Raw genomic sequence first — 27,206 nt, 5'->3', positions numbered from 1 at the left:
AGGGACCCCTCCAAGAGCCTCATCAATCATTCTTTAATCAGAACGCACCCCAAGCGGCTCATTGCTCTTGCCGCATTGAGGAAGGCAGACTGAGCCAGTCTAGAACACAATCCTACTCAGTATGTCTTCAGCCACCACCATGGAAGACAGGAAGCCCATTAAGAGGGGGTGTAGAACTGATTATGGAGTAGGTTTAAAGGGGATTATTCACACTGACACTCGGAACAAGCTATTGACCAAACAGCAGTGTTCCTGCTAATGTGTTTCCTACTAAAGACGTTCTTAGTGGTTCTGTGATGTATGTTAAACATGACAACAAATCGACACATTTTTCTTTTCCTTCTTATTTTGTCACCCACCTCGGTAACAGAAATTCAAGTAGTTATTCCACCAGTACTAAGGTCCGGATTCCGGTACCTTAGCAACCGGCACAAACAGATGGAACCGCTCTCATTAGAGCGGCTCCTGGTGATAGAATTGCCATGTGTCGTCCCCTGCCAGCCGCCATTCTCCGACAGAATGGGGCCCTGTTCTGTCGGAGGCTGAAGCAGCCCTCCGCCTGTCTCCCCGCTCCTGCCCTCTATGCCTCAGCCTGCCCCCATTCCCTGCCCATCTCCCTGAAGTGGAGACAAGCAGGGAAGCCTTCGGTCCCCGCTCTCCGCCGCCTTGCTGACGGGGATGCACCAACGAATAAGCCGCTCGCCCGTCCCTGTCAGCCGGTCCACCATCCGCCAGCCTGCGCCAGCGATCGGGCAGGTTGGCTGGCGGCGGCTCCATCTGTAGGAAGTAGAGTACAGATGGTTAGTATTCCACAGCGGATGTGCACTATGGGTCTGATTCAGATCTGTTTGTTAAATGCTGCCCCGCCGAATGCCAGAACCCCTGCTGACCCCATCTTTTAGCTATCATGTGAGCAGATGTGTTCATATACCCATCCGTTCGCATGCGGCCGAACGGGAGAGGTCATTCGATGATCGCTTACCCCTTCGGTAATAAAAGTCAGTCTCGACTGAATTTTATTCTGGCCACTATCCGCCGACTTCAGGGCATGCGCTGACGTCATGTGATGTCACCTGTCTGCCCTGAGTAGGCATGGTCACGCCTGAGTTCACAGGGGTACGCCCAACATTTTCACAGGTGGACCCACCATTAATTTTTTTTATACCCCTGGGTCCAAACCCTGCCCGCCCCCGCAAATTTGCACCCTAACGAATGGGGGTCGGGACCGGGTTCAACAAAAGTTACCCAGTCTCTTTGAAGGAGTGGTGGCAAGAGGTCTCCATGATCTCATGGGTCGCACAGGTCACAACATTGGATCACACGTGCATGCAGGAGGCATCTCCTTAGACCAGACGCTACATTAACGTATCTGAGCATCATTATGCCCTCCAAGGAAGCAGCAGTAATGGTCCCTTCAGCCACATCCAACTCAGGCCCCATGCGCACGAATACAACGCTAGTTATCAGGAAAGGAAAACCTGGCTTGTTTCAGCTTGCGACACATCGAGCTACACAAAGCTGTCACAAAATGACCTAGTTATCTGTCTGTGAGTAGGCTGAGATCCCACTTCTGCTTCGTACAGAAACCACTGACAGCAGACAGTCCCATTAAATAAATGGAGAATAAAAGTTACAAGTAAAAAGAAATGCAATTTGCGCCTGTTAATAAAAGATGAACGTTTGGGACTTATTCCTGGTTGGATTACTAATGTAGGCCTGAAGCTGCAGCAATATTTTGACGGCCATATTAGTCGCACGTCGTGTTGGCATGCCTACACCTCACACTTAGGGCGAGATTTACTAAAGGGAAAATGCCGTAAAACCACCGTTTTACGGCATTTTCCTATGTATCAATCCCCGTCCGCCCCGTTTTCGCAAGCCTATGGGCTTCTTTCGCCTCCCGCCGTACGACGTCCGCGCCCCCCCCCCCCCCTCCCGTCCTCCAAAATCTCCTCCTCCCCCTGGTGTGACAGCCGGGAGGACATCCGGCTTCAGGGGGAGGAGGAGACGCAGGGGGACGCTGCCAGCCGCCGGGAGGTGACGGAGACCCCCGCAGCCCACATCACAGGTATCGCGGGGGTCTCCGTCACCGCAACCCGATGCTGGTCGCATATGTTAGTACATATGCGGCAGCATCGCGGCGGCTGCAGTGCGAAGGGCGGCGATGTATGTTAATACATCCCGCCCTTACTGTATGTCATGTTCCCACACCCACTGCCTGTTAGCAATTGCCAGAGCCCCAGATGTTGCCCAGCACAATTATGTCTCACAATAATCTAACAGTACCAAGTTTCCTTGTTAAGTAAATTCTAACTAAACCCAAGGCTGATACTCAGAAGTTGTGGTTGCACCATGAGGTTCTTTTATTCCCAGAGGATAATGGGCCAGATGTACGAAGCTTCACAGGTGATAAAACGAAGAGTGATAAACAACCAACCTGCCTGACATTTTTTAAACACAGCCTGTTACATGCAGGGGCGTAGGGGGGGCAGAGCCAGTGGAGCATGAGCTCTGGGTGCCGAGAGATCAAAGGGCACCAGAGCCGTGCAGCCCACTCTCATGCTCCCTCCCCCTACCGGCACCCTGCTCTGCCCGGCTGAGCTCAGCTGCCCTGTCTGCCGCTAATTATAATAAAGTCTCCCACTGGACCACAATAGGCGCGGCAGAGTGGGCAGGGAATGCGGGCTTCAGTCCCCCTTGGCAACAAGCTTTTTAGTCCCCCTTGGCAACAAGCTATTTAGTCCCCCTTGGCAACGAGCTATTTCAGTCCCCCTTGGCAACGAGCTATTTCAGTCCCCCTCGGCAATGAGCTATTTCAGTCCCCCTTGGCAACAAGCTATTTTAGTCCCCTTGGCAATGAGCTATTTCAGTCCCCCTTGGCAACGAGCTATTTCAGTCCCCCTTGGCAATGAGCTATTTCAGTCCCCCTTGGCAACAAGCTATTTTAGTCCCCTTGGCAATGAGCTATTTCAGTCCCCCTTGGCAATGAGCTATTTCAATCCCCCTTGGCAACGAGCAATTTCAGTCTCCCTTGACATCGAGCATGAAGCCACTGGCATCGAGCATGAAGTTCCTAGCAATGAGCATGTAGGTAAGTGGCACTTATGTGTCAAATGTGTAATGGGCATTACAGTTTGTAATATAGTATGTAATGGGCATCATGTGGCCTTATGTGTATTTGGCATTACGACATGTGGCTTTATGTGTAATGGGTATTACAAAGTTGGCTAATATGTGCAATGGGCATTACGGTGTGTGGTATTATGTTAGGCCAAGCCCCCTTTTTGCCACGCAAGAGCCCCACCTACTGCAAATCTGGGGGAACATGCCCTTGTTCCGGGCACAGTGGCACCTAGCTACAACACTGGTGACATGGCAGGCAGGAGCTGATTGGTTGGTTGTTTATCACTCTCCATTTTATCACTTTTGAAGCTTAGTGCATCTTGCCCAATGTGTCCACAATGATATATAAGATTTATCATCGTAAACAATGATCAGTAAAGGGACTGCAACTTGACCACGGCATCCCTCTGTGTCTATGACGTGCTCCTCCAAAAAATGGGTGTGGCCACCTCTCATAAGGATGTACTGTGAGTCACAGGGGAGTGGCCTCATGACACACCCCTTCTCCCTACATGCCAGCAGAGCATTTGGAAGAAGAGGTGCTCCCCCTTGCACCTTGGTTCCAAGGTCGTCGGCCCTTCTGGGATTGGCATTAGACAGTCCGGCTCTGTTCATGACAATGGTACCATGAATATTGCAAAATTGTCACTCAATTCTTTTTTTTTTTTTACCATTACGTAAATACCCACATCCTTTGGGTGCTGGAAACCAGGATTTTATCTTTATTAAGGTGGGCCCACCCATAGAAGCTTTAGCACTGCAAGCCTGATTCCTAAATATAATTAAGGGCACTCTGTGCTGTGAGTGAGCCCAGATCTGCTCTCCCTCTAGCAGTGGAGCCCCTACATTTAGTGTAATTTTGGCCAAGCGAATGCTAGTTTTTTAATGGCCCTAACTGTACAGTTTTTACATACTCAAGCCCGATGCACAGCAAATAGGGCACATTTACTTTGTGCAATTGGGCTTACTGTATGCCCATCTTTAACCCTTTGAGTGCCATCATCTCTGTGAGAGATGTGCAAAATATCTGCTAAAAATGCCGGCGTCTCTTACATTTGTTAAATAAATTCAAATTAAAAAAAATGTTGTGAACGAAAAAAGATTATACTTCCTATATAAGGTAAACATTACAGGTCATTATGAGGAATAAATATGTCCGCGTGGCAATTTTCATAATTATTTTGACAAATTCACTCGGCACTCAAAAAGTGAAATAAGGCCCATAGAGTAATTCCTAAATATCCATTTAAATCCCATCATGAACATTACCAGTCAGGGATTTATTAGATATACTTGAGAGAGTCCTATTTCACTGTTCTAGATTCAATCACATTTACAACTATTTCTTTACTTCACATGATAATGGGCAAGATCTGCAGCCTCTTGTGTTTTCCCAAAGAAGCTACTCAAAAAGATCCTTCAGATAAATGACCCGGCCACATAGGAATTGGCCTGTAAGTCCTTGTCGCTGTCTAGTTCTGACAAGTCCTCCTGTAAAGAGGTCACGAAGGAGAGAACCTGTGGAGTTATCTCGCGTTCTCTTGGACAGCAGAGACTCATTTTACTTTCTATCACAACAATCTTTACATTAAGATCAGATTCATGCAGGCAACACGTACAGATGTACATATACAAAGCTTGTGTTTGTCATTTTCCTATCTGCATATCTGTAATCTTTGGCTATGAAATCACTGTGCCGAAATTCAGAGAGTAGAAATTGTCTTCTTATTTCTAGTACTTATTGTTTTATTGTGATTCACCTTAAAATACTAATTTAGGCTATCGCATAATCTAAAATAACGACACAGAAAACAACTGCATAAGTTGGTCAACATGATTTATTAGCTGGATGACCCTGTTGGTAAGGAATGGCAAGGAAGGCGCTGTACAACCTGCTTACACCAACTAATGGAAAAATGGTGGCAATTGAAATGCCCCAAATTACCATGGCGGTGACTAAACGCCCCAACTGATATAAACTGGTGATGACTTAAACGCCCCATTGACGAAAGCATAACCTGGGATCTGGTTAGAAATGCCCATTCCCCCCCCCCCCCTCTCAAGGTCAGGACTCACTCGTCATCCATAAAAGGGGTAGGTGCCCTCCAACGACCACTTATGCTCCAGTTGCCAGGTTTTTTTTTTTGGGGGGGGGGGGGGTTTGGTTGCCCCAGAAAAATGTACTTTAGTATTCAATTGCGGCTGTTTTTTTGGATGGTTTTTAGTTATTTATCAGTTAAGTCAAAACTACATTGGCAAAAAAGGACTAGAAAAACAGTCAAAAATGGCCGTAATTTCATTGTTTTTCGATCATGAAGGATTTCTCGACTATTGGAAAAATCTTAAATTAAATAGGTCAAATCTAAATTTGAACTAAAAATGGAAAAAAGTTACAAAAAAAAAACAGCACTCAATTGAATAGCCCCAAAGGCTAGATTGCCAAAACTATGAACATTTACAGTAGTTTTGCCTATAGCAACAGATTGCAGCTAATATTTTCTAGACTACACTGTATACATGAGAGCTAATATATGATTATTTGTTATAGACAACATCCTTTCGATCACACAAGCGCACAGATGACATATTTCTCAAATATTGGGTTTTTTAAGTCAATTTTTTTGGGATGTATCAAAAGTTCCCTAGAGGGACAGGGGTTCTGAAAGCAACCCGTCCCTGTGATGTGTTTGGTTTGAAAGGGCATGGATCGTTGGGTCGACAATAATTAGGTCAATTAAAAAATGAGCAATAGGTCAACATGCAAAAAGGTTAACATGAAGAAGACAGCCTTCATTTTGTGATCGGTAGACTAAATGGTGCTCCACCAGATCCTGGCAGCCTAGGCAGCTTCCTAATGGTGGCGCTAGCCCTGCATAGGCTACTATAGGATAACACTATTTGCAAATGATAATTCCTATCATTGCCCAACTTGGTTAACCGAACAGCTTCACAGGCTGCATAGAAACCTGTGTAGTCCACTGACCTAGCAGAATGTTTGTGGCAAGAAACTGGAGCATCCTGAAGAAACCCACCTTAACACAGTGAAAACACATACAATCCAGGTCAGAAATGCTAACCACTCTGCCATTGGATAGAAAATATGAAAATTCCACCTAAACCGCTTTAAACCCTACAGTCAAAAGAAGAGGAGGCCTTGCGATGTTAGATGGTGTTGCTTTGTATTTGAAAGATATACAACTCCAGCTCCTGTACGTGGGTGGTAATCTATATAGGATAAATGCTGACTACAGTAGTGCACAGACTACTTGGGATATTAAGGGGTACAAAGTTGGGATATTAAGGGGTACAAATCTGATGGCTCCATCTCTATTTATTAGTCAACACAGCAGATTATTTGGATACCTAATGCAACTAATTGGGTGCCTTCAAAAGTGTGATAAGCTCCCCCTCAGTGCTCCAAACCCCAAATCTGCAGGTTATCCATACAGTATCCAACCTTTTTTCATCTTTAGAGAAGATCCCTGTTTGACTAACCACCACAACTCCAAGGAGGAACCAGTCCTTAAGTGTCCCCAACACAATCAACATGTATTTGAAGCCACGCCATGTGCCTCCACCTATTAGGATACCAATACAGTGTTACTTAGGGGTGGCCAAACCCGTCCTCAAGATCTACCAACAATCTATGTGTGGATCTATAGTAGGAATGCAGCATGTTCGAAACTGAGACAGTTAGTAATGACTACAGCTGTGCACCAGCTAGGGATCTGGGAAATGTGACAGTTATGCCCCTTTCAGACCGCACTTAAAAACCGGTATTTAGCTGATTTTTAACCGTTTTAAAATGGTAATCTGTGCGGTCTGAAAGGTGCACAACTACTTTACCATTTTAAAAAAGCAGGTTTTTTAAAACGGTTAAAATGGAGGGTCCTACCCATTTCAGACCCGGTATTTTGGCATCAAAATTGGGTCTGAAACGGTATTTGTGACCCAGCCAATGAGCGGACCCAGCGCAGTGAATATTTAATGAGTGCTCATTAAATATTCACTGCGCTTCACCCCCGCTTCGCCCCCCGCGCACCGGTTAACATCCCCCCACCCCCCAGGGCTAACAACACAACCCCCCCCCCCCCCCCCCCCCCGTGCAGCCGGTACCTCCTGCGACGCGTTGAGGATCCCGGCAGTATGGATGGATGCATTCCACTTGTAAAAAAAAGTGTCTTTCGGAAAATGGCTGCCCCATAGGAAAAGCTGTTTAAAAAACTGTCTTTCGTATGGGGGCAGCCATTTTCCGACAGTCACTTTTCTTATGCACTGAAGACCGCACTGGCTTTGACCCTGTATTTGGAAAGCTTCCAAAAACGGGTCTGCCAGTGTAAAAAAAACGCCACTTAAACGGTAATATACCATTTAAGAGATGCGGTGTGAAAGGGGTTTTACCTGGCAGACCCGTTTTTTGAAACGTTTTCAAATACGGGGTCAAAGCAAGTTATGCGGTCTGAAAGCAGCATTAGTAATGACTATGGCTGTGCGCCAGCTAGGTGACCTGGGAAATGTGACTGTTAGTAATGACTATGGCTGTGCACCAGCTAGGGGATTTGGAAAACGTAGACTGTTGTCAGTTCTCTAGGACCGGTTTGGCCAATCCTGGTGGAGTGGCCAAATCGAAACATGAACCAATCTTCAGTGGGATAGACACATGCAGTATGTACTGTACTCAGGGTAACAAATACAATACTCCTGGGAAACAACTCCTAGTAATTCTAGCACAGATGTCTCTCTGGGCTTATTGAGAAGTTATATGATCTATATCTTCCATAAGTAACATTTGACATGTTTTTAGGTGAGGGCAATAGCTAGAGGAGTATAGTATAGCCCACCATTTGGTTGAGGTTTCAGAGTTTACGCAACAGAGGAAGTGACCAGGGTGGAACCAACAATGAGCTTAAGACAGACCACAGAGGTTTTTATTTACTTGTCCATCAGTCAATAGATTGATTGCTTCTTAATCACTAATTATACTATCAGCCAATAAATTGATTGCTTCTTATTATCAACCACTAATTATACTTTCTAAATGACCCAACCCTGAATGCTGCTCTAGGAAGCTCGACATTCCAACAATACAGTATTACGTCTATAGATAGGCATAAGTATGCTGGCCTCTATTTTATTAGAGATTATTGGAATCGGAGCACAATCTCCTGTCTGCTTACTTTTTAATATGATTTTTCACCAAGGGCTGCAGTACAGTCAAACAGAAGTGACATTGAGAATTGCGCTAGTCCACTTCTGCAGTACAGAAATAATATCTACCAAAAAATAATACTGTAATTCACTGGTGTGGTTTCTTTTTAAATATATTCACCAAGGTTTAATAAAAGGTTCAGCTATATTTCCTCAGGCGTATACTGGAAGGGTAAGTTGCATTATGTTAATGAGCCCATTAAATCGCCTTCTAGACAGACAGAGCTGATTATAGAATTCATCCAGGGTCAAACTGGCTTCAGGCTGTTTACAAAAATATAAAAATATATATATATATATATATATATATATATATATATATATATATATATATACACTGTATATTTATTTTTTATTTATTTATACTTGATTAGTAAGGTGGTACATTACACAGGTGGCACCTCACATGACTGTACTGTTTTCTTACTTTTTATTACAGTTAAAAGCTGTTTACAATCATTATTATTATAATTATTAGTATAATATGCACAGAAAGTTTTTTTTTTTGTTTTTTTTTTAAATAGATGCAACCAGTGAAGTCTGTACATCAGTGATTTTCAACCTTTTTATCTTGCGGCACACTAAATAAGACTTTAAAATTGCCAAGGCACACCATCAGATCCCCACAGGGCAAAACACATTGGCCCCCACAGGAAAAAAAAACCAGACCTATTGGCCCCCCATATAAAAACAATCACACTGGTCCCCACAGGTAACAAAAATAAAATACATTTGCCCTTTACATGAAAAGAAGAGACCAGTTGAGCTGTTGAAATGGTGATGGCTTTAAACTGGTTTGGGCATCTATAGATCTGGGGGCACACTAAATAAGACTTTAAAATTGCCAAGGCACACCCTAAGTTCCCCACAGGGCAAAACACATTGGCAACCACAGGAGAAAAACAAACCTATTGGCCCCCACATTAAAAACAATCACACTGGTCCCCACAGGTAACAAAAATAAAATACATTGGCCCTTTACATGAAAAGAAGAGACCAGTAAATAACATTTGAACTGGTGGTTGCTGTAAATGGATTCGGGCATCTCTAGATGTGGGGGTACACTTGAGAACAGCTCAAGGCACACTAGTGTGCCACGGCACAGTGGTTGAAAAACACTGCTGTACGGGATCCCTGGCTGCACTAGATTTACTAGTAGCAGGAAGTCTGCAGCGCATTGCAGGTTGCAGTAGAATTCATAGTTGCCTACCCTCCTGCATTCTGCAGGAGACTCCCTGACATAGCAGCAATCTCCCTCTCTCCCTCATTAGTCTAGCAATCTCCCTCATGTCACCTAGCCCACATTACACTGTTACACCATAGTTACCTCCCCTCCTGCATTCTGCAGGAGACTCCCTGACATAGCAGCAATCTCCCTCTCTCCCTCATTAGTCTAGCAATCTCCCTCATTTCACCTAGCCCACATTACACTGTTACATTTTTTTGGAAAAAAGGAATGAGAGATAGGTACATTTACAGTACATTGAATCATCTATACCATTTTCCAGCACTGTACTAGGTATAGTAGCTCCTACTATCTGCTTTGGGGCTCATCTACATTTGGATATAAGTCATTTCCTAGATTCCTCTCAGATGTAGCAGTACACACCCACACTTCTAGGTTCCACATTCACAATCTCTTTTCATAATCTCACCATATATGTAACTAGACACGCCCTTTTGGTGGAGCAAGACACGCCCCCTCAATGGGGCTCATGGCAAAATTCTGTTACCAACTATATTCTCCCTGAAACTAGTTTTCAAAAGTAGGCAAATATGTAGTAGATTTACTACCAGAAGCAGGAAGTCTGCGGCGGATCACAGGCTGCAGTATTTATTACCAGGAGCAGGAAGTCTGCATCAGATCGCAGGCTGCAGTATTTACTACCAGAAGCAGGAAGTCTGCGGTGGATCACAGGCTGCAGTATTTATTACCAGGAGCAGGAAGTCTGCATCAGATCGCAGGCTGCAGTATTTACTACCAGAAGCAGGAAGTCTGCGGCGGATCACAGGATGCAGTATTTATTACCAGAAGCAGGAAGTCTGCGGCGGATCACAGGCTGCAGTATTTATTACCAGAAGCAGGAAGTCTGCAGCAGATCGCAGGCTGCAGTATTTACTACCAGAAGCAGGAAGTCTGCAGCGGATCACAGGCTGCAGTATTTATTACCAGAAGCAGGAAGTCTGCGGCAGATCGCAGGCTGCAGTACATTTACTATCAGAAGCAGGAAGTCTACGACGGATCCCTGGCTGCACTACATACTTGCCTACTTTGATGGTCTCCTCTCCAGAAGAAGCCCGGAGAGGAGACTCTCAGCAGCTGTTTCTGGGGGAGGGGGGAGCTTGTCGTCATTAAGCCAAGCCCCATTAACCCCACCCCAAATCCGGTAAATGACTTGCGGGGGAGGGGGGTGGTACTGAATGACACCATTTGCATCATTTTATCCCCGCCCCCCCAGCTGTGAATGGCTGCATTTGACTGGCAGAGGAAGGGAGTGAGGGGTCTAATGTGGGGGGCCCTGGTAATTGCGTGTCTTGCCCACCCTTACAGGAGGCCGCGATGGAGACACAATTTTTGGGTCCCTCCCGGCCATTCGGGGAGGGTAGGTAAGTATGCTGCAACAAGATTTACTACCGGTAGCAGGAAGTCTGCAGGGGATCGCAGGCTGCAGTAGATTTATAAAACCAGATTACATACATTACATTCATTTGAAATCCTCTTGCAATTAGAGGTTATTACATTTTAAGCTATTGAAAATGTGTAGAATTTAGTTTGTTTAATCAAATATAATAAAATATATAAGACGGTTAATTCATCATAATGCGGAAAGCCGTAATTATACATCGGTGTGACAACCATTAGGCTCCCGTTATCACTTCCTATTCATCTTTTCCAGTTTTTATTCTCCATTTATCCATGTATGCTGCTGTACATACATATAGGCAAAGACTGTCTGTGTAACATGGTCACAAGGAGTGTCTGACTGGCAGAGATGTATGAACACAGTTTAACAAGTCTATGAATCAAGAAAGGCATAATTCAGTGTAGTAATAGAAAAAGTGTCAGGTTATTATAGCAGCCAGAGAATGAGCGGGAGACGTTCTTAAAAGATCATAAGACTTAGAACAATCTTCTCCCTATGCTAATGCTGGTGTCATTACTTTGCCAGATCCGCTGACAGCTCCACTTAAGGAGTATTGAACTAGCAATAAAGGAAAGCACTCACTCATACAACATAATTATTCTTTCACAGGTTTATTTTGGTTTTGTTTGGGGCAGGGAGGGGTGGGGCTGGGGAGGGGAAAACGGTCTACTACATTGTTAGTAAGATTCAGTGGAGGCTTGTACCTTTTGGGGGGAGGCGGCTGCCGCTGGCCGCAGCCACCGCAGTTGTACCGCTGGCCTCCGCTACCATCACTACCCTCATCGCTCCTTCTGGTCGCCACAGCGTTCCCGGCGCCTGTGCTGTGATGACAGGCGCTGCGACTGGAGCATGCGCAGTATAAACCTCTGTACTGGGCACGCGGCCAGCTTCTATGGGCTGCTTCGGCAACAGCTCATAGAAGGAGAATCATGGTCCCGGAACCTGTATAATACAGATGACAGTGACTGGAGTGCCCCAGGGTTCGGTTTTGGGGACCATTTTGTTTAACATTTTTATTAACGATATTGGGATAGGGTTACTCAGCAATGTATCCATCTTTGCGGACGATACAAAACTTAGCGAAGTCATCAAATCATCAGAAGATGTCACCATGCTTCAAAATGATCTTGCAATTCTAGATGAGTGGGCAAAAAAATGGAAGATGAGGTTCAATGTAGATAAATGTAAGGTCATGCACCTTGGGAGACACAACCAGTGTGCAAGTTACAACCTTAGCGGAGAGGAACTGGGTAATTCCATACTTGAAAAGGATCTAGGAGTCCAAATAGACAGCAAACTGGGATGTAGTGCCCATTGTAATGTAGCTACAAAAAAGGCCAACAAAATTCTGGCATGTATTAAGAGGGGAATGGAAACTAGGGACTCAAGGGTAATTATGCCACTATATAAAGCATTGGTGAGACCTCACCTAGAGTACGGAGTACAGTTCTGGGCCCCACACTATAAAAAGGACATCATAGAATTAGAAAAAGTCCAAAGGCGAGCAACAAAGCTTATTAGGGGAATGGAGAATTTAAGCTACGGGGAGAGATTAAGCAATTTGGGACTATTTACATTAGAAAAGAGACGTTTAAGGGGGGACATGCTCAACATGTACAAGTATATCAAGGGCCAATATAAGGAACTGTCACACACCCTATTTTCTACTAGAAAGGAATCTAGGACGCGAGGGCATGAGTATAGATTAGAAGAAAAAAGATTTCATTCAGCTAGTAGAAAGAATTTCTTTACGGTCAGAACAGTCAAACTCTGGAACTCTCTTCCCAGAGAGGTGGTAACGGCTGGCTCATTAAATGCGTTCAAGGCAAAGTTGGACAAACATTTACTGGAGAAAAACATCCATGGGTACAAATAAGAAATATAATTTGTCTGTAAAATACCAGAACCTACCAAATCAGCAATGGATATCTATACCAGGTTGAACTAGATGGATGCAAGTCTTTTTTCAGCCTTACCTACTATGTAACTATGTAACAGGCACCGGGACCGGCACGTGCGCAGTACCGATGTAGGTACTGTGCATGCACGATCTTCGGCTTTCGCTCGGCAGCCCGTAGAGAGGCGTCCCGGAGGGAGGGAATACCTCCCTGTCACAATAGACCCTGGAGTCTTACACTCATGCTGTGTGTATTTACCTTGATGAAGTTGTTTGTCCTTGTAATGCTCCTAAGTATGAACATGCAAAGCCTAATAATAAAGATTATTGATAAAAAATGCCCCTAACACAGAAGAAACTGGGAGTAGTGGGTGCCTGATGCTCTCAGCGCCAAGCCAATTCATGCCATTGGTTTACTCTGAATCAATACCTTCCTCTAGATTATGTTGTCCTTCCTTGATGGAATGTTCTATTGGCAACCCCGGGAGATCTAGAAGATAAATAGAGTAACTATGCTATTTCAGTCATTATCAACTTGTAGCGAATGGAATAAATCAGTCATGTAGCTGTGATTTATCTAGCCTTCAGCTACATGCGTTAATGTTTTCAATAAGCAGGGCTTTTCCAACCCTACATCCGGTGTGTTCTAGGACAGAGCCAGAATAGAGCACCGACTCTTTGGTGCAGGCACGGGAAGCCAAGGAGCTTACGGAGGGGGTGTCTGCAGAGGGAGGGTAGCTGGTTACGGCGGATGGCGGCTGTTCTTTACAGTCGCAGAGACAGACAAGGAAGGGTGGCACAATGTCACCCAGCATGCACCGGTAACCTGTAACTGTGGTAACTGCGTACACTCTGTGCGCCAGTTGGGCGGTCAGCACTACCACAAATCAGTACACATAGCGGCCAAGTATTTTGTGTTGCATTGGGGCTCCCCTGAACCTCACGGCCCGAGGTGGGTGTACCCTTTGTACCCCCCTGTTGCCAGTCCTGGGGAAGCGGGAATCAGCCAGGATCTCCAGGGATGGTGGACACACCCCCAGGTTTGCGGAACATTGATCCTGCAAGGCCACACCCTCTTTCTATCAAGTCATGCCCTTTTCAAACAGCTGTGGGGGGGCAAGGGTTGTGGTGTAGTGTGTGTGTGTGTGTGATGTATCAGCACACTCAATGATGCCTCTGTCTGCGGGCACTACTTTGCTGGGAGGTTTTTGGGAGTTGAAGGGGGTGAAAGGGCAGTGATATAGTGGGAGTGACCAATAAAGTTGTGCCTAGGTTCGGCCTGAATTCACTAATACAGTGTGATAGCTAAACCAAAATGTACACTCTAGCAGGCACTAAACATTGACTGAGAGTATGCAGCGGGAGCAGAATGCATGGTATTATGAGGCGCTGGTGAAGATATGTGTTGGATTTAGCAAGCAGTGAAAACAGTAGAGAAATAGACCAATGGACAAGTTGTCCACCAACCAATCAGCTTTGAGGCAGCTTTTATCAAGTATATTCCATGACATGATAAATAACGGCTGGTTGGCTATTATGGCCACTATTCTCCACTGCTGCACTGTTTTCACTGCTTGAAACATCAACAAGTGATGGTCTTGTGTCAAATAGTTCAAGACCTCAATGACTTCTGCGTTCACAGATAGGAGGAGGGCTGGATAAAGGGTGCAGGTGCGTGATTTTTATTTTAAAGAGGTGGCGTGTGTCTGACTGCGCCAGAGATTGAGGAACCACATAAACATTACGAAGAGCAAATATAGCCAGGGGTGCACCCCAAAAATAAACATCGACATTGACAATCATTGAGTAGATACTGTAGATTGACAGGCAAGAACGTACAGTGACCTTGTAAGAGAGGGGACACAATTAACAAACACTATGGGAAAAATACAGAAGTCTCCAATTTGGCAAAAAATACCAATTGTTCTGCAAATAGGCCACAGGAATGTGAAATAAATCAAGGACAGTTTTCCTTTATTTTGTCTGTCATCAGACACGTATGTGGAGTAATATATCATCTTCTTTCTCTGGTAGGTCCCAGGACTGTCCTTGAACTTGTCCATGGCAAGTAACAGATACAGATAGGGTTATAATGGTCAAAGCAATACTTGGTGCATCATGGGCCTGCAACGGAAATCTATTCCGCTGCTTTCTTCCACAGATGTAATTAGGACAAAATCCTAGCATGGGCTTCACGGACTCCGATAGCAGGTAAGAGACTTGGGGAATAGGCCAGTAAAATGTCTTGGTTTTCAAAACGGTGTAGAAGAAGTGGACCTAATTTATCAGTGGAAGCAAACAAATGGAATCATTTTCCTCAGTAAACAAAATGATATTCTCCTCTGACAATGTTCTAATTACACTGGGGGAACAAAGGAAAAGCTGTGAGAAATAATTTACCCTTTAGCATCCACTAGATGAGAACTGAAGAAACCCGAAATATTTGTATACATACACAATGACCATAGCTAGGTGTTCCTGTCAGTAATTATTTGTACAAATAAAATACTATTGAGGACATAGATAATTTTGTGAGCTCAGCAGTGGCGGTACTTGTCTGTGGTGGGCCCAGGTGCCAAAAATATAATTTGGACCCCCCTCCTCCACCCCTACCCAAGTTCACAGTATGCAACAAGGCAGTGTGTGACAGGGAGAGGGAGACAGGAAGAGGGTGAAAGGTGCAGCAGTGTGCACCTTAGTCTTCAGGTGCACCTATGGTTGTTCTGCCTGACCTCAATAGCTGCATTTTCATGACTGATAAGGTTCACAAAATGGCTGCCACCACTGTGTGCAGGCCAGGGCAGCCAGGAGAGGGCTGTGTGAGAGGAAGAGATCAGAGACGCAGCAAAAACATTTTTGGCGCCCCCTCTCTAACAATTTTTTTTTTTCTTGCCTACATCCCAGGGGTTTGTTTCTCTGTGCCAGGGGTTTCATGCTCTTTGCCAGTGTTTTTTTCTTGTTGCCAAGGGTTTCTTGCTCGTTGCCAGGGGTTACATGCTAGTTAAACAGGGTTTCATTCTCATTGCCAGGGTTTTTTGCTCATTGCCAGGGGTTACATGCTCACTGCAGTGGGGGTTTTATGCAAGGTGTCAGGGATTTTCATAGTTAAAGCATGCCAGGATTCCCAGAATCCACACTTCCAGACAGCGCTCTAGTGCCTGTCTCACCCAAGGCGGCAGCCATTTTTGGTATGCCCTTTTTAATCAGATTCCATGCGGACAATCAGACTGCATAGAATGTGAGGAGTTCAGGCACACCCAGGACTTGGTCTGTGGTGGTGTTTTTTTATTGGAACATATACATATGGACAAGTGCACCCCAGGGCAATGCCTTTGTAGTAATTACAGCTGAGGGCTAATTCTGGGTGACTATTGAGCAACTTATACAGTAGCTGTACCAGTTCTGCAGAGCAAACTGTGCACTGTATACTTTATGGGCCTAAATTTGATTGCCATGCGATCAGGTATACACCTCCCCGCTACGGTGAAATCCCGCCCCCTTTTCTCTAGCTGGCCAGCAATACAGTATATCCACATGTACATAGGCGTGCGCAGCCCATTTTCTTAGGGGGGTGCACCTTTTTAGGGGCGTGGCCATCACCACCTACTGGGCGTGTCCATCACCGCCTAATGGGTGTGCCCATCACCGCCTCATCAGCAAAAATCTACACTGCAATGTCCATTACACATAGTGCCATACACTGTAATAACCATTACACATAATGCCCTCTCTTCCCTAATAGATGCCTGCTGCACACACTCAGTGACTGCTGCAGCAGCTCCTTCCCACCACAGTTAAATCAGTATGTCACATTTATCACATTTATTCACTTTTTTTTTTATTCTCACCAAGCAAAGCATGACTATGATCTATGTATCTTGCTTCCTCTTAGGAGGAGCACTTGTTGTGGCTCAGGCTGGCTCCTGCCCGGTGTGCTGACGATGGCAGTGTGGCGTGTGCTTCCCCGCTCAGCACTGGAGGCGGGATGGAGTGCGGGCAGGAGAACAAGTGTGCCCGCTGTGGTTGGTGTCACCGCGATACGCTGTGTGCAGTGACGTCTATAGAGGCAGGGACTGACATATGAAGTCAGGTCCACAGCGACAGTCACAACATCCGGTCTGCTGCCTGCGGCTTCAGGAAGGTGAAGAAGTCCTGACCGCCGCCGGCCAGTAACCGGGTGCTGCTGTTACGGGGCTGGAAGCCACCTATTGCGTGCCATTGTGTGGGGGGTGCCAGCGGTCATTAAAAGGTGCCTGTGCACCCCTGGCACCCCCCCGTGCGCACGCCTATGCATGTAGACTTTCACTGTGCTAGAGTCTACTGTGCGGGTCTCCGGGAAAATGGCACTGTGTCCATTTTCCCTGTGAATTCTCATCTGTATACGCTGCTCCATTTTCCCAATGATTTTGCATCAGTACTGCTCAGGCTTGCCTACCCTCCCGGAATGGCCGGGAGCCTCCCGGAAATCGGGTCCTTCTCCCGGCCCCCCGGAAAGGTGGGCAAGTCTCCCGCATTCTGGGATTTGCCCCGCTCCATCCTTGCCCGCTGGTTAAAATTACCTGAAATCGCGGGTCCGCGGGGAGGGGGCGGGGCTTAAATGACGCGGTCGCGGCATTTCGCGGCATTTAAGCCACGCCCCCTCCCTCACGGCCCGCGAATCACGGAGGTTTCCGTCATGGGGGGCGGGGTAAAGTGATGTCAGCCTTGCTCCCGCCCCCCTTTATGTGTTGCCTCTACGGGCTTCTCCCGGAAAGGTGAAGATAAAAGTAGGCAAGTATGGTACTGCTGCCAACATGAGACTCTAGAAAGTACTGAATAAATGGGTGCAGTGTGGGCCCCCCCTGGTCCCAGGGGCCACACACACACACTGCACCCATTATAGAAACACTACTGAGTATTTAATTTATCATAGGGGTTGGACTGGCCCACAGGGGTGTGGATCAGTTGTTCACCAGCAAGTTGTTAGACAGTCATAAGGTCGACATGCAGGAATGTCAACATGAGTCTAGGTCGACATGGGTTAGGTCGACAGGGTCATTAGGTCGACATGGGTTAGGTTGACAGTCAAAAGGTCCACCTAATGACTGTCTAACAACTTGTTGGTGACCCAGTGACCGTATCCCGGCCCAAAGGGTACAGGAGAAACCCCTGGTGGGCCCCACTGCCTGGGGGGGTCCCACCTCCTTTTGCGACTGTGTTGTATTTTCTATGGTGTATTGACATTATTAATCTGGTAAATTATCATGCATTAACTAGCAGTATTTACTATATATATTAATGAAGGGGCCGAGACCATGCAATCTGTAACAGTTATCCAAACCTCCGTGGCAGCTGGCCACACCCCCTCTGGAGAGTGGTCACACCTCTAAACACAGGCCCCTATAATTACCCACCTGTCAGACACTGTTCACTATCATAAAGATTCCAGATTTCTTTTTTTGAAAACTCCATGGGTACGCGGGCGGGATGATGTGTGCCGGGATGACTTTAATTTACGAAGCCAGAAGAAAATAATTAGATGTTTGGCGACTATCGAATGATTTCTCCTGCAGCGGCGGAGACATGTGAGGGTACAGTATGTGTTCTGCCCCCCCCCTTCCGCCGCCGGTTCCCCTCGGTACCATGCAAGGGAATGTATAAATTCCCTTGCATGGTACCGAGTGGAACCGGCGGCGGAAGAGGGGGGAGTTAGGATGGGCGGCGGGCAGCGTCTTATTTTAAAACATTATTCTTCACATTTATAATAACCATGTACCGATAAAAGATATCTGAATATTCAGCGCATCCTTGGAACGCTCAGCAATAACGCAAATATTATTTATAGCAGATGTTAGAAGGAGGTGTGACCTTGTGAATAGAAGCTTCTCTTTCCTTTGCGTGACATTCATGCAGTTATACTGCAATATACTGAAATATACACAGTGTCTGCGCATATACTTGTCCACGGCACAGCTCCCCACAGCCAGACTGCAGAGAATCCAGGCGACAGTCGGATCAGCTCCCTGCTCATAAATCTGCAGCTAATCTGAAGCAATCAATAATTTTCATTAGGAACCAGTGAGAGGCGCCATTAGAGGGACAAATCTGTTTAACCTGACACCTTGATGAAGTTATTCGGTGCTGAGGTTTAAGTCATTGAAAGGTAATAAAGACCTAAGAGGGATGGGGGAGCGTTTCATGCCACAATGGGAATATTTACTGGTTCCGGCTCTGAGAGGGACTGATGAAACACCAGTGGATAAGTGTAGCCTGGGTGGATTACCAAACAGCACAGACAGACTAGTGGGTTCTCTGTCATTATCATGTACTGTGGCTCAAATCGCTTTGTATGATTAGATATTTTGTAGGTGTTAAAAAATGAAATAGAGCTACGCCGGATAACATAGCAAGCCCTATTATATTGTTACAAAATGACAGAACAACAACAAATTTCATTGAATTCCCCCCGTAGAGGCGAGGCACAGTTAGCGTTTTATTATATAGGATTTGCTTCTTTTAACAAGTGAGATATTCAATGGAAAAACAAATTCCTATGGCTAAAATATAGATCCATCGATAGTTCAGTGTGTTTTTGTATCTATAAGGCTGATTCTGAGTTGGAAGTTAAGCACAAAAAGAAAAAAAGTAACCAACGCTGCATCTGGACAAAACCATGCTGCACTGGAGGTGGGGCAGATGTAACATGTGCAGAGAGAGTTGGATTTGGGTGGGGTGTGTTCAAACTGAAATCTAAACTGCAGTGCAAAAATAAAGCAGCCAGTATTTACCCTGCACAGAAACAAAATAACTCACCTAAACTCTTTCCGCACATGTTACATCTGCCCCACCTGCAGTGCACATGGTTTTGACAAATTTCAGAACAAATTTGCCCTGCGGTCAGGTCTGAATTAGGCCCTAAGTATGAGGAAACGGTACCGAAGAAACTTGTTCAAACACAAATCAGAATTGCTATGTAATAAAAATAGATGCTGTCTAGTATTTTTGGGCCATGTGAAAAGCGCTGCAAATCAAATGAATCAATGCAGTCTCCTGGTGCATTCATTCCTAACTTTTTGGCATATAAGGACCCTAGCAGAATTGCACAGGACCTAGCAGCTCATCCCAGTGATGCCGAGAGGGGGTGGTGGGGATACTTATCACCCGGGCCCAGGTCTGATGGAAGGTCCCTGTTACCGGGCAACAGCAGCAGCTGTTATGAACCCAGCATAGGCTACTGTGTGCTGGCTGGGCTGTAGTGCAGCCAGATGCTTAAAGTACTGTTTTTCTGTATTTTATTCCAAGGGTGCATGACCACGCCTCCTATTATTAGGCCACACCCCCTGAAAAGTACCTGGGCCTGACCAGGCTCTCTACTGCCCTTGAGGCTAGATGTATAAGGAAACATCTACATGATCTGTAATTAGGGGAATAGGGAGTCGGGACTAATGACCCCCGCCCCCTTATGTTTTGTCATGGGCCCAGCAGGTTCTGGGCTAAGGCAGTCATGAAAGGTCGACAGGGTCCACATGTCGACGTGGTCAAAAGGTTGACATGGAACAAGTCGACATGTATTTTTTAACACATTTTTGAGCTGACATGGATGTGCCGAAAGGCGGTATTTCATACCCTACCATCCACTAGGGTGTGGTGGGAGAGTACAACAGTGTGCCAAGCGCAGCGAAGCACCTAGCCTAAAGCATGGCGAGCGGACGCAGTACACAGTGTCCATGTCGACCTATGTTGACATAGACACAAAAGACACAAAAAACATGAAAAGCTCATGTCGACCCATGTCGACGTTTAGAATGTCGACCTTTTCACCGTGTCCACCTTTTCACTGTCAACCTTTTGACCCTGGTAGGAACAGGAGAAAGAAGAAGAATGTCCTATATCAGTGCACCAAAAACGAATAAAATTTAACTTTTATTAATTTTATTTAAGAACTGTGAGATAAAAATAAAGACATATAATAACAGACAAGGGTGGGGTTCACACAATTTTAAAACCAAGGTGGCAGGCAGACGTTGCAAAAAGTGTTTGTGTAATACTGTATTCGTGTGTCTGGTCTAGTCAGAGAAAGGTGAGAATCTGACGGACCAGGGTTGCATGTATACGAGCGGGTTTAGAAAAAAAACTCTTGGTATTAGCTCTTAGTGACGCAGATTCAGACTGCGTACCAAGGGGGTTTTCGCCTATATGGTCATAACAACGTCAGTGGGGGATCTCCATACACTGTAATAAGCCTCATTCAGGCCCTTATTCTGGTTGGTGCGGTCGAGCCGCATATGCGGCTCCGACCGCACCAGACGAATCCCCGCCTACAAGACGGATCGGCACGGCCGTCCGTACACGGACGGCTGCCGATCCGCATGAAAATGGCGGGGCGTACGCCTCCACCATGTTGGGAGCTGCCCCCTGCATTCGATGGTCGTCGACCATCGAAGGCAGGTCCGCACGCCCCGGCAGCTCCCGCAAGCTGAGACCACACGGACAATCGTCCGTGTGGTAGCTTGTATGGGGGCTGAAAGCTGACATCCGGCGACGTCAGCTTTCCGCCCCCATGAGTTGCGTCATGCCCTCATTACCATGCATACGCCCCGCGTTTGCATGGGAACGCCCATGAAACGCGGGGCGTACACATAGGGAAATGAGGGTATGAAGCCCCTCACGCCCCTATACGCCCCCTTTGCGGCGTATATTTTTTGTGTGCGGCGATTTCGCCTGCACATGCGCAGAGTGACCTCTGCGCATGTGCAGAGTGAAAACATCGGCGGTACGGCCGCACGCGGGCCGTACCGCCCAGATTAGAATAAGGGCCTTAGTGTGTGAGTGAAAGTCACTTCTAACTCCTGAGGAGGATCCCTCTGAGGTTGCACCCCCCTTAATTTATATGGACGCAGTGAACAAAAACAGATTATCCTGTGTGTGCGATATTGGAATGTCCCAAAGTCGCACAGGTGTCAGTGCACCAACAGGGTATCTGGCTGCGAATCTCCAGGTGGAGCCGCCTGAGGAAGCTAATATCTGCGAAGCGCGTGCCGGCTAGCGGTGCGCAGGCAGATGCTTGCAATTTTGTTATTTTTCTTATTTATGCATTTTGATTGTGTGTGCTAACTAGTGACCCGCTGCGATAACCCCCATACCTATGGTCACTGTCCTAACAGTTGGAGGCGGCTCCACTGGGACTATTGCAGTCAGTTACCCCGGTGGTGTACTAATATCCAAGTGATCTCAGAGCGTTCTCACGCTAAGATCCTGTACACACTGGACAATCGGTACTGGTGCACTTCACCTGTATAGAGGGGGTCACGGATTCCAGACAACAGTGACGCGCTGAGACGGCTCACACTACGGAGCTTACTGTCCAGCACGCTCAGTCACTTGGAGGCGGCTCCACCTGGACATTCGCAGCCAGATACCCTGTTGGTGCACTGACACCTGTGCGACTTTGGGACATTCCAATATCGCACACACAGGATAATCTGTTTTTGTTCACTGCGTCCATATAAATTAAGGGGGGTGCAACCTCAGAGGGATCCTCCTCAGGAGTTAGAAGTGACTTTCACTCACACACTGAATGAGGCTTATTACAGTGTATGGAGATCCCCCACTGACGTTGTTATGACCATATAGGCGAAAACCCCCTTGGTACGCAGTCTGAATCTGCGTCACTAAGAGCTAATACCAAGAGTTTTTTTTCTAAACCCGCTCGTATACATGCAACCCTGGTCCGTCAGATTCTCACCTTTCTCTGACTAGACCAGACACACGAATACAGTATTACACAAACACTTTTTGCAACGTCTGCCTGCCACCTTGGTTTCAAAATTGTGTGAACCCCACCCTTGTCTGTTATTATATGTCTTTATTTTTATCTCGCAGTTCTTAAATAAAATTAATAAAAGTTAAATTTTATTCGTTTTTGGTGCACCGATATAGGACATTCTTCTTCTTTCTCCTGTTCCTACCAAACTCTCAAGTCCGATGGTAGCACACCCCCAGGTATTCTGATTTAAGAAATTTAGAAATAAAGCACGTTAATCAGGGGGTCCACCCATATCTACTCTGGGTCTTGTGCGACCGACAAAAAAACCCTTCTCCTGCAAACCTTTTGACCCTGTCGACCTTTTGACTGTCGACCATTATTGGTCGACCATATGACTGTAGACCTAATATACCATAACCACCTGAATTCTGAATCCAGATGTAAGCATATAATCCATGGCTTTGTATCTGTATAATTTGGCACTAATAATAATATCATATATTCCAATTTATTAGCTAAGGAACCTCGTGATATGAAAAGGAGGGGGGGGGGGGGGATTTTTCGACACCTTTCCCAAGTTGTTAATTATAATCACTTCTTCACATCTTAGGGCATTGCTACTGAGCATCGAGCATCTTCTAATAAGCACTCGTAGCAGTTATTAATGTATTGCGGGGAGAGTCATGCTGAAGAAGCGGTGGGTGTAATAACAGCTGTATAGAATACAAAGCATGTTGGATATTTCATTGTTTCAAAGAGAAATGGGCCCATACTATTCATAGGAAACGGGAGACAGAAGAAATCCTGATGAAACAAACTGAGTGATTGACTGTTTAAATGGTGTGATTCGTACGATGTGCAGCTTGCCTGGTACAAGTCTATTTATAAAGGCAATTTATGAATCACATAGTGAGAAATAAATAGCTTTCCAGTGAATCATGCAGTGTTCCACATTGTCTACCATTTACAGTATAGAAGAGTCTCAGATAACTCTTTGTCCCACCTACAGGTATCTCTGTCGTAAATGATCGGGTTTGTTTTGTATGTCTTCCAACGCTGTAGCGTAAAAAAAAGGGGTCATTCAGGTCTTCTTGTAATGTGGAGTAGGATGCAATGTCCCAACGATTAGTGCAATGCACAGGCGCGGGACCCTTACCGGTGCATGTGCAGTGCATACCCCCACACAGTGCAATACGTCATCTTTCAGTATAGGCTTCCTGGACCTCATTACACAACATAGGTTTCGAATGGGTGGTGAGAATACTGCGCCACAGACCTGTTATTCTTGTTACAGCTGCTGGGTGTACACTACTTAATACCCGATAGATGTGAGTATAGACAGGTGGGGATGGGACACCCTGCGCTTGGTAACCAAAATGGAAATTGTATAAATAAAGATTAATACAAAGGATAAAAGTGCCTTACACAGAATTTGGTAAAACAAAGAGTGATCATCTGGTATCTTGCACAATTAGCACAACCTTTAAAAACGATATTTGGGTGGCTTACCACTGTAACAATCTTAATGGAAGTCTAAAACTAGAAGTCTAAAACTAGACGTGTATACCGGTATCCACATAAACATATTGGGACTGGGGGACACAAACAAGACAAACCTATAAGTCCAGTACCGGTATAGTTCCCAGTGCAGCAAACTGCTGGGTGTGACTCCTTAGTTGGGAGTATATTAAAGTCAAATGACCGCGAGTACCTGGTATTCCAAGTACTGATGTGGTTCCTGGTGCAGCAACTGCTGAGTGTGACTCCTTTATCGGGAGTATACAAAGTCAAAAGAACTTGAGTACCTGGTATTCCAAGGTGCAGGGATGTCTGCCGGCAGACTTACCCTTCTACACCATGCGATACGTTGGATACCAGCATGACAGGGGCATTTTATTTTTCCACTGTGTGCAGTCTATGCGTACCCCAGGACCTTCTTGGCCAATGCGATAGAAACAGGCTGATCGGGGGTGGAGCTAACATCACACGGCCTCCCTGCCACTCCCACAAAACAGCCGGCTACCACCCCCAAATCCCCAGCTTCCTGTCTATCAACTTGCGAGAGGCTAGCGATTAAAAAAGACACTGGATTTTATTGCAGGATGGCCTTGCGCATGCACGCTACCATCTGTAGCAATGCACAGTCGTTCAATAATTGCCGATCTGCAAATCTGCAGCCCAGCGATCTTGTCTAAATAACCCCCACAGATTAACAGAGAGTGGGATATGTATGTGGCAATGTTGCTTTCATTTTGCAAGCACCTACTATGGTGGCCTCTATGGAGGTCTTATTCGCCAATCCTTCTTTACCGTATGGCTGGAACAAGACTGGTGTCTGTGAATTAAGGAGAGCACAGGGGTGAATGTTAGAGAGTGGTAGGTGGCTTGTATTCCCCTAATTGATGAAGGAGTTCAGCTCAGGAGATCCATAATCGGGTTTACTTCACATCGCTGACACATTTGCAAACACTGATAGAATTCATGGCCCAGGGCATGGTGGTAGGGGACACTGACGAGCTGATCTGAGTGTCTTCACCTGCTGATGTGAGAACTTGATCTCCTAGATGTACTGAAGCAGGCCCCCAGGGGAGAATAACGGGTTCTTCACTGTGAAGGTACCGGGCAGTCGTGTCTGGTCAGTGAAGGTGGAGAAATGTGTGATGGTCGGTCTTCTAATAAGACTTTGGTCTGACTTGCGTTCATCTCTGTGGTCTACCACTCAATCATGTCACAAAAGAGATTGCAAAGGCTTATTTATGAATGCCCATGAAACGGTATTTCAATGCAACCAACACAGCCAGGGTTGTCTGACCAGGCCTTAGTAATTCCCCCAAATGTCGGCAACCTGCCACACACAAGTGAATCCTCCTTGCACAGCGCAATCAATGTGCCTGCGCTGTGTATCTCTAACCAGGGCCGTATTAAGGTCTGCGGGGGCCCTGGACAACAAAAATTGTGGGGTCCCCTCTTCTCACCCCCCTCCTCTCGCAGGGACCCCTTGGCCACCCTGCGCTGCCCAGACCCCACTGCCTGCCACCCACCCACCTGGAGTGTGGGGGCCCCTGATGTGTGCGACTGCCCCTAGTCCCCCCTTGGTGGATCTGCCACTGTCTCTAACGCATGCACAATGGGCAACAAACATTGCACAGTTGTTTATATCTGATTCAGGCCCCTTAGTGTAAAAGACGGGGCCTTTCCTAAGAAAAATGGGGCATATTAAAAAAAACATTATGCAAATAATCCTAACTGTCTACAAAAATGCAGGACAGGGTTTTATCCCTAGCTACCAGATGTTACAGGCTAAATATGGACAGGCTGAGACTGAGCCAGCAACATGCCCATGACCCACCTACATGGAAATCTTGCGTGCGTTCGCATTGTTGTCCCCAACTGATACCCAGAATTTCACAGTCCCAGATAAACCCAATACCAGTGCCGTTGCAAGTGAACATCCTGGTCCTGTACCCCTCTCCCATCATGCAACAAGCAACTTCTATTACGGCATGGTGCATCCACACAAGATAGAGCACTGTGGTGGGGTGCCATCATGGTGGTTTCTGACTTTGCGTCCATCCTCGGCAGGAGCAGAGGCATAATTCTAGATGACAATGGAGTACTGTGCTTCCGGGCTCCTGCTCCCAAGGGGGCACCTCTCCTCCCCTACGAGTTTGAATCAGTTAATTAAAAGCTGTCGATAATACTTCTGTGGCTGACTCCCTCTTACAGCAGGACCTTAGATGTCACACTCTCTTTATTCTAAACATAATGTTTGCAAGTGCCACATCCTGTATTAGAGCCTGTGATCTGTTCCACTAGAAACAGAAACCTTACTGATTGAGCAATTTGCCCATGCATAGGAAGCATGCCAATTCTAGATATATAAAGTTACTACACTACATAGCTCTGCCTAATAGTAATGGTATTACACATAGGGCCTTATTCAGATCTGATTGCAGTACAAATTTGTTTGGCAAATGGGCAAAACCATGTGCACTGCAGGTGGAGCAGATTAAACCTTTGCAGAGAGAGTTAAATTTGGGTGGGGTGTGCTGAAACTGAAATCTAAATTGCAGTGTAAAAATAATGCAGCCAGTATTTACCCTGCACAGAAACAAAATAACTCACAAAAATCTAACTCTCTCTGCACATGTTACATCTGCCCCACCTGCAGTGCACATGGTTTTGCCCATTTTCCAAACAAATTTGTACTGAGCTCAGATCTGAATAAGGCCCATAGTCCGAATATGCACAATTGCATTGCAGGAGCAAATATCTCTATCAGTAAGGTGTCTGCCCCCAGTGAGACAAGTTATAGGTTCTAATCCCTGGTATGCCTGCTAAGCACTGCATCAAACTCACCATCGGGTATGCTGGTGCAGCCCATCCCCTGTCGAGGGGCATGGGCTACTGACATATCGATGTCGGGAGAGCTCACCCATTATCTAAACACAGTTGCATATAAACAAGGACTGTTCTTTACCGCCGCCAAGAAGTAGAAAAAATAGGGATGGGAGGGTGGGGAAAAATTCCAACGAGGAAGTTCACTTAACTTCCTGCCTACTCCTTCCCCTGTTCCCTAATTGGCTAT

This window comes from Crinia signifera, chromosome 7, assembly GCF_055691185.1.
Source record: "Crinia signifera chromosome 7, ASM5569118v1, whole genome shotgun sequence".
NCBI lineage: Eukaryota > Metazoa > Chordata > Amphibia > Anura > Myobatrachidae > Crinia > Crinia signifera.
Note: the sequence above shows the minus strand (reverse complement) of the source record.